Raw genomic sequence first — 8,631 nt, 5'->3', positions numbered from 1 at the left:
ATATGCCCATTCTTGATGGTCATGCTCCTAGCTCGACAACTGATGTAAGCATCTGTAGTAGCTAACCAAGGCCTCCCCAAGATGAGGGGATACCCAGTGAGTTTTTCCTTTGGCTGAAGAACCAAGAAGTCAGTAGGGTACTCCCAGGAATCAATGGAGACCATGACATCTTCCACAATCCCCTCAGGAGTCACAGTGGAGCGGTCTGCCAACTGCAGTACTATTGAGGTATTTCTTAGGGAACTCTGAAGGTTGAGTTTGAGCATAGTGTCCCTGGTCATTACATTAATGGCAGCCCCTAGATCAATCAAGGTGTGGGGGATTATGGTGCCATTGATGTGGACATCGACTACAGGACTCCCAGGGTCCAAATATTTTAGACAGATTACCTGTCCCAACATCAAGTCAGACAGTTGTCCTATGACATTGATAGTTGGGGCATCTCTCTTGCGCCTGCCTGGGTGCCTGAAACACTTCTCTTTGATCAACTTATTGTAGATTGGTACATCTTTTATGGCCTGGAGAAGTGGTATTTTCACACATAATTGTTTAAGTTCTCCCAGAAGTTCAGTTTCTTCTAGGGCTGGTTGCGTGGTTCCAGTTAGTCTCTCAGAAAACGGTGGAATGGCTTTGGGTTCACTTTCATATTTTTCTTCCTCATCCTCCTTAGGAGGAGGTTGGCTATCTGGGAGGACCTTCCCAGATCATAGGTTGATCTCTTGAATCTCCACGGCATAGGTAGGGCATGATGTTTCTCCAGTATATACCTGCTGGGCATGTCTATTGTTGGGGTTCGGGTTCGGTTGAGCAAGTATCTGGGGTTGTCTTAGAGGATTAGGTGGTAATGGTTGTGGTTGCATAGGTGGTGGAGGCAAAAGAGCGGGAGGAGAGTTGTATTGGGGCCTCCACCCGTGATGAGGTGCATTCCACTGAGGTTGTGGGTGAGCGTGAGAATGAAACGAGTGAGCAGCTGGTTGAGTATGGTATTGAGATGGATACAACCAAGGAATGGGTGTGGATTAGGAAGGATGAGTAGGGGGACCCCAAGAAGGCATGGAAGTGGCTTGATTGGGGTTGTAATAAGTCTAAGATGTCCCTTGCATTCCTTGTTGGTAAGGTCTGGGTCCATGTGTCCTCCTTTGGTTCATGAAGTAGAGTGATTCAGTGGCTCCTTCAACCCCTTGGTACATAGCTTTAAATCCTGGCAAGGAAGGGCACTGATTTGTAGGATGGTCTTCTTCACAGAAAAAACACACTTCTACAGAGTGCAATGGACATTCGTTCCTAGGATTCTTTCTAGTGCACCTGGGACAAAAGATGGACAAAGCCCTTTCAGCTTCCTCTTGCTTCTTTTGGATTCGCAAGGTATCCATTTGCATGGCAATAGTTTGTCTCATCTCGCTTTTGAAATCTTCCATCTGATTTGAAAATTCATTTTTAAAGAATGAACTAGATAAGGGGGTGCTGGCTAAGAGTTGACTTCCCCTACCTCTCTTTCTGGTTGCCCTAGAATGGTTTCTAAACATAGTATTCATGTCATAATAAGGTAGCTAGTAAATGTCTCCCCCAGCCAACAAATGGAGGGTATCTAGAAGGTCTTTAGGGACTCCTCTGAGTAGAACCAACTTCAGTGACTCGGGGTCAAGTGTGCACCTGGCCCTTTTATAACTGAGTTGAAACCTCTCTTCATAGTCTTCTAAAGATTCATCACTTCCCATGGTCATTCGAAAGATTTCTTCTTTTGTATCCTTTGAGCTACAATAGTCCTAGTATTTGTTGTTAAAGGCTTTCTGCATCTGAGCCCAAGTTGTGATACTGTTTCCAAGTAGCCCCATGAACCAACGTAGTGCTGCATCCTTGAGGGAAGAGGGAAAGAGTTTCAACTTTTGCTCGTCTTCTACATAGTTATAAGTTTGACAAAAGACAACAAACTCAAACAAGAAGTTATTAGGGTCTTCAGTAGTCAATCCATGAAAGTGAGGTAAGGATGAGGGACTTATGTTTTTCATTTTTGTGTCTCCATTGGTCTCTCGAATGGGAAAGGCACCTTCTATTCTCTCCCCATTTCCTCTAGCATTTCTGTTTTCAGCCATGGTCTCAGGAGGAATGGTTTCTTGCTCTTCTTCTGTTATAGGATCTTCATATATCTCTGGAGGTTCACCTATAGGTTCTTCTGAATCACTGGAACCAAAGAAGAGAGAAGGGTGACTAAGTGATGTGGTGGTGGTGTTGGGTGGGAATTTTCCTGAATTGTCTTTATTCCTACGAGGCATGAAAGGAAATCTCCCTTTTTTTAATGTGATTTTTGTTTTTTTTTTTCTGCTTGTACCTAAAAAAACTGAAATAGATTGAACTACAACTAACTAAAATCTATATTGCTAAAAGGAAAATGCAGAATTGAAATGAAAGCAGGAAAGGACTAATCTATTTTGCTGAAATGAAATTGCAGAATTGAAATGAAAGCAGGAAATACTAATCTACGCTTGCTGAAATGAAATTACGGAATTGAAATGAAAGCAGGAAATGCTAATCTACGCTTGCTAAAATGAAATTGAAGAATTGAAATGAAAGCAAGAAATGCTAATCTACGCTTGCTAAAATGAAATTGCGGAATTGAAATGAAACAACTATTCTACTTTTGCTGAAATAAACTACTTTAGCAGAAGGTTGCAGTAGAAAATAAAAGAAAAGCAGTAATCGCAAAATACTCTGACGCTTCCCTGGTAATGGCGCCAAAAATATGGTGAGCTCCAGTATTGCAGCAATGATGCTACAGATCCTAGGACTCCCTACTTTACTTTTATCAACCCGGTAGTTCGTAACAAACTTGGAAGCGACGGTGCTATATGCACAAGTACTAGCTCTCACTGTAGGCTGTCACTTGATCAGCTGGCACAAATTTGCTAGGAACTCAAGCCAAATTCTATGAGTTCTCAGAAGAAGCTTTTAACTGTGATGGAAGGATGCTAACTCATAAGAGGCTATTCTACTTGCAGAAGAAGATGAAAGCTGAAAGGAAACACAAACCCTAGTTTTACCGACTAACCCTACTTGTGCAAGAAAAGAGATGTAAGCTACTAAAATGGATGCCATTGACTCTTGAAAAGGTAAAATGCATGTGTTTAAGCTATTTCTAAAGGAAAATATGGAAAAATCATCTTTTTGTATTTTCGAGCAATTTTATGCAAAATTATTATGCATGTGTTTTAACTATTTGTGAGTGTGCAGAGGTTTATTGGAAAAAGGAAATGGAGTGGGCATTTTCAGGGGGTTGGGAAGGTGTGGAGAGGACCTAAGGAGTCCCTAGTACCCTTCTGGAGATTTCCACCGTGCTCAAATTTCGAAAAATGGCTCGCATGAACTTCTATAGGAGGTTGCAGGGGATCTACAGGAAGTTCTACAGGAATAGGCCAAATGTGGTTTTTAGAGGGTTGAAGGTGGAAAAATGGTGGGAAAGTGGAACTGAAGGATGGATAGAGATGTCAAGGGGCCTAGGGCCTGGTACATGAAGCTCAGGAGTGAAGAATATGGTTGGATTTGTTTAAAGGTGAAGGAAGCAATGTTGCACAAAAATGTAGAAATTAGGGCAAGTTAGGAAAGTATGGCGAATGAGTGAAGGAAATCTTGGGAGAGAGGCTGGAGCAGGTTGTATGATGGAGGAAGGATAGTTTGGACTGTCTTACAGGTGTTCTGCACACTACTTTCCAAAACTGGCCCAAGCAAAGACTAAGAAAACCGAGTTTTACCTTTTTTAACCTAATTCTGACCTAGAAACTAGAAAAGTGATGAATATAAATTTATAGACAGGAATTTATGCAATAAAGCTATGGAAACTAAGCAAGAACAGATCTAAGCATGTAAATACAACTGATATCAACTTTTCCAACTTAAAATCTAACATTAGCAATTGCATTGGAAGGCAAAAATAGTGTTTTGTGGCAACAAGAGTGCCTTGGTCTCAATTCATGGTCCCAAGGAGGGATAAAGGAGATCAAGGCCTACTTGGTAGCCTTTTTGTGGATCTTTTCTGTTATCAAACTATCAAATCAACCTGAAGCAAGAACAACTATCTTAATCATCGAAAACAACCTAAGTAAAAAAGCAAGATTTAACCTAAATAACAGAAATTATTCTATGAATGCAATAAAAACACATAGAAGTACACAAAGGAGGTACTGGGAAATTAGGTTGGGCCCAACCCCAAGAGCTACAGCTCCCTAGGAAAGATTAGAACTGGTTCAAAGCTGGATTCATCTTCATTGATAAAAAAATAATAGTTACATCACAAGAGTGAAAATAGAATATCAAATGGCTAAACTACTAAGGCTTGAAGCCTTCCTATTTATGCAAGTGAGGACTCCCAACAGTCCTCCTAAACTTTAGGAACTTGGTTGCCCAAAACTGCAGATAACAGCCACTTCACTAGACCTGCTCAGCTGCCCCTTGAAATCATCTTTGGTGGGATGTTGAACTCCGAGCTGTTGGTGGAGAACTCAAGGAAGGGGTAATTTAGTGTAGGACACACCCCTTCTATAAATCCTCAGCCTTGTTTCTTCGAATTTGGCTGCCAATCTGCTCATAAATGCCTGGTCTTGGTCCAAAATGGTCCAAAAATCTGCAATAAACACGTATTAGACTTTGTGGTAAAGTGATTATTCCCATTCACTCAATTAACATAAATATATTCAAAAGCATGCATAAAACTATGGAGAATGGTGGATTAAAGGAGAATAATAGGCAAAATGAGCCAATATAGTTACCCATTTCCGGGGCTCATCAAGCGGGCTGATCATCTCGTTCAGAAAGTGCGTACCGCGATCACTCATCAAAACCTTTGGACACCCAAATCATGTCAGTACATAATCAAAGAGAAACTTCATAGTGGTCATGCCTATGCAATCCTTCACAAGTTGCGCCTCTGACCATCGAGTCAAATACTCAGTCACGGTGATAATGTACCGTGCTCCTGTCTTCTTTCCTTGGGGCTAAATGGGTCCCACAAAATCTATGGAACATTTTTCGAAAGGTTTTAATGTCATTTGTGGGTTCAGGGGTAGCTCATCTCTCCATGATGGCCTGCCAATCCTTTGACACACGTTGCATGCCTTGATGTAGGATTTGGAATCCTGATGGAGGGTTGGTCAACACAACTCTGCGTGTAGAATCTTCTATGCTATCGCTCTTCCTGCATAATGGCCTTCTGCGGCACCCGCATGAGCCTCTGCAAGGATACTTCTTCTCTCAAAATCTAGTACATATCATCGCAATACTTCATCAGACCCCATTTTGTACAGATGTTCGACAATGACAGAAAAGTTTGTCACGTGAACCACTAACTCCTTTTTCTGCGGGACGGTGTAACCTTTCGGGGCAGTTCCTATCATTAGGAAGTGTATGATGTCTTTAAAGTGACCATTCGCGACGCGCACTGCAAAGAGCTGTGCGTTAGGCAATCCTTCCTCCAAATTAGTGGGATCTTCCCCTGTTTCGATGCACGACAGATGGTTTGGTCTCGCGTTCAGTTGTGCAAGCTTCACAATAACTTCAAAATCATACTCCTAGAACATTAATAACCACCTACAGATTCTCCCCCCCCAACACAGGCTTATTGACCAAGTATTTCAATGCGAAATGATCTGTATACATCTGAAAATGTCCACCCAACAAATAGTGTCCAAATTTCTGGAGTGTGTATACCATGGCTAGTCCTTCGTGCTCGGTGGTGGAATAGTTCTTCTCATCCTTGGATAATCTCCTTCTTGCAAATGTTATAGGATGGTCCAATTCTCCTTCACCAACCTGTGTCAGTACTTCTCCTAGTGCTATACATGATGCGTCTACATGTACATGAAACTCCTTCTTCCAATCCAGGAATACTAAAATTGGCGTGGTGATCATTTTTCCTTTCATCGCGTCCAAGATTTTCTGACAGTCCTCGTTCCAATAGAACGTGACATCCTTTATAAACATATTCTCCATAGGCGCGGTGATCTGGGCATAGCCCTTGATAAATTTCCTGTAGTACCCAGTATGTCCCAAGGTTGTGCGCAGTTGTTTCACACTCCTTAGCACTTCCAAGTTAAGTATCACTACGATCTTTGCGAGATCTACCATTAGTCCTTGTTTACAAACCACATGACCCAGAAAAGTCCCAAAAGGAACACAAAACATATATTTCTTCAGAATGAGCGCAATTTGGTACCTTCGACAAGTATCTAGCATTAAGCGCAAACTGGCCACTTGGCATTTTACCAACCCAAACATAATCCAGTCATAAAACTACACTTCTAGAAACTTATGAATGAAGTCTTTGAATGTAGCAATGACTACGCTCAAAAAAATCACAGGCACATTCTTCAATCCAAAAGGCATTACAGCGTACTGAAAACATCCCCATTCAATCACAAAGGTCGTCTTGCTTCTATCTTCAGGCGTGATTTTGATCTGATGGTACCCAGAAAATCCATCAGTGAAGGAGTACGCTTCCTGGCCACCTACATTATCTAATACCTCATCAGTGAACCGAGTCGGGAAAGGATAGTGCACGCAAGCGTCATTCAACTTCCTGAGATCTACGCATATCCTCATTTCATCCTTCTGTTTCTTTTCATGTACCACCATTGGGCTCACCCAATTAGATTCTTCTACGGGCTCAATGATGCCTACCGCAAGCATCTTATCTAACTCTAAGCGAACCTTCTCCTTATACTTTGGAATGAGATGGTAAGGTCTTTGCTTAATCGGCTTCGCTTCGGGTTTTAACGTGATCTTCATAACGCCTAGATCTCCTATTATCGCCTTTAACTCCATAAACTTGGTAGTGAACAAATCTTGATATTCGCGGAGCAATTCGGCAACCTTATCTACCTTCGCGTCATCCCAGTAATCTCCAATCTTCACGAATTTGAGCTCCACCTCCATACCAATCTTTACCTGTTTCATTTTGAGTGGTGCGGTTATATTAGGATTCTCGATCTACAATCCCTCGACCTCACGGTAACCATCGATTTCAGGGATATCAATCTTTCGGGGGTTCTCATCTTCTTCTTCGATTGTCATGTTATAGCATTCCATCGCGTAGCTCAATTGAGTAGTCCAATTGGGTTGAATCAAATCCAAAGGATCCTACGGTATCCTGAAGATTGCTTCTTTGACTTCTTGTAGCGCTTCGTCAATACAGTCAAGCCCATCATCGAAGTTAAGAATCATTATGAATCCTTCGCACAGAATATCCCATTCACCTGTGCCATGGCGGAGCTCTATCTCCAAGTACCAGTTCATCGAGATGACATCCAAGGTGTGAAAAAAAAAGTGCACCCATTCAGGTTGAGGCTTCGTGCCATAGGCCTTAGCCCATTTGTCCAAGTGTGTGCATGGATCGTCCTTCCTGTCATACTTGTTTTTCACTCATACCTTCGGCTTCCCAAAGTGTGTTCTCATCATCCTCCTGCACTCGTGCCAATCGTCAAAACTACCCTTGTGCGTACCCCACCATCTTGTGGGCATAGCACGTAGTGTCGAGTCCAAAGCCTGGACGTGCAGCCTTTCTGGTACTTCCCTCTTAAATGCATCCAAAAACACATCCACATCATTCAAGCCATCATAAGTGGGTAGATTTCGTACCTCTGACGACACACAACACAACTACGGGGTCATCGTGTTACAACGCAGCGTAGTTACTTCATGTAGCCGATCCTTCCAATGCTCTAATTCTTCATCTGAGTCTAAGGTGCAGGAACTCTCATGATCCCATGTAATTCAGCCATCCGCTGTTGGATTCACCCAATATTGGTCTCACATTATTATTTTATACATGCAGTCCAAATCTTCATCTCATTCGTAATGGCGGACTGGTTTAGTATAGCGCGATCCTTCAGTAGGATCTAAGGGTACTATTACGCGAAGCAATTTCTGTTCAAATATCATCTTTGGCTTCTTTAGGTTGATTACCCCATTCATGTTAGTAGCCCAATCAATTCCAAGGAGCATAGGGTAGGAGTTGTTGTCATCCACAATTTATATCACTTCAAAGTCGGCCAATGCTCTCACGCCTTCAATATCTACAGTTACTCCTTATAGCCATCCCATGGGGATGATTTTCTATTGATTTTCCATCCTTAACTGAATTGGAGACCACTGTAGCATAGGTCTCCCCATTCGCTCCCAAGTCTGCTTCGAAAAAAAATTTGTGTCTAACCCCAGATCTAGAATAACTTGATCCATTTGATACTCTCCTATCTGTGTGGTGCGTCTCATCTCATGCCCTATCCTTCCCTTATGCTTACCATTCTTCCACACCACACGTTTTTCACCCAGAGCATTTTCAGTGCATCTATTTATAAGTTCCTGTAACCCCTTCATAGCCTTGCTATTGTGCAGAAGCTTCATGCAGGTCTCTAGAAAGGTTATAAGCATAGCAGGGCCCATTTCCTGAATAAGTTTATCCTCGCTCCTTGAGGTAGAGGCCTTCGCAAAGCTCTTTTTTTCTTCCATGAACGTTTTGTGTGTGTGCTCCAAATCAAATTCAGCCTCCTTCTCTAGAGCTTTGCGAACCCATGCATTGTCTTCGGGTTGTTTCCCCTTATCTTTTCCCGTTGCAATTCCACTTCGGAGCACTATATTCACATTTGG

The sequence above is a fragment of the Pinus tabuliformis genome, chromosome 5_1 (genome assembly GCF_031772625.1).
Source record: "Pinus tabuliformis cultivar Carrire ecotype Pingquan chromosome 5_1, CPIR1, whole genome shotgun sequence".
Lineage (NCBI taxonomy): Eukaryota > Viridiplantae > Streptophyta > Pinopsida > Pinales > Pinaceae > Pinus > Pinus tabuliformis.
Note: the sequence above shows the minus strand (reverse complement) of the source record.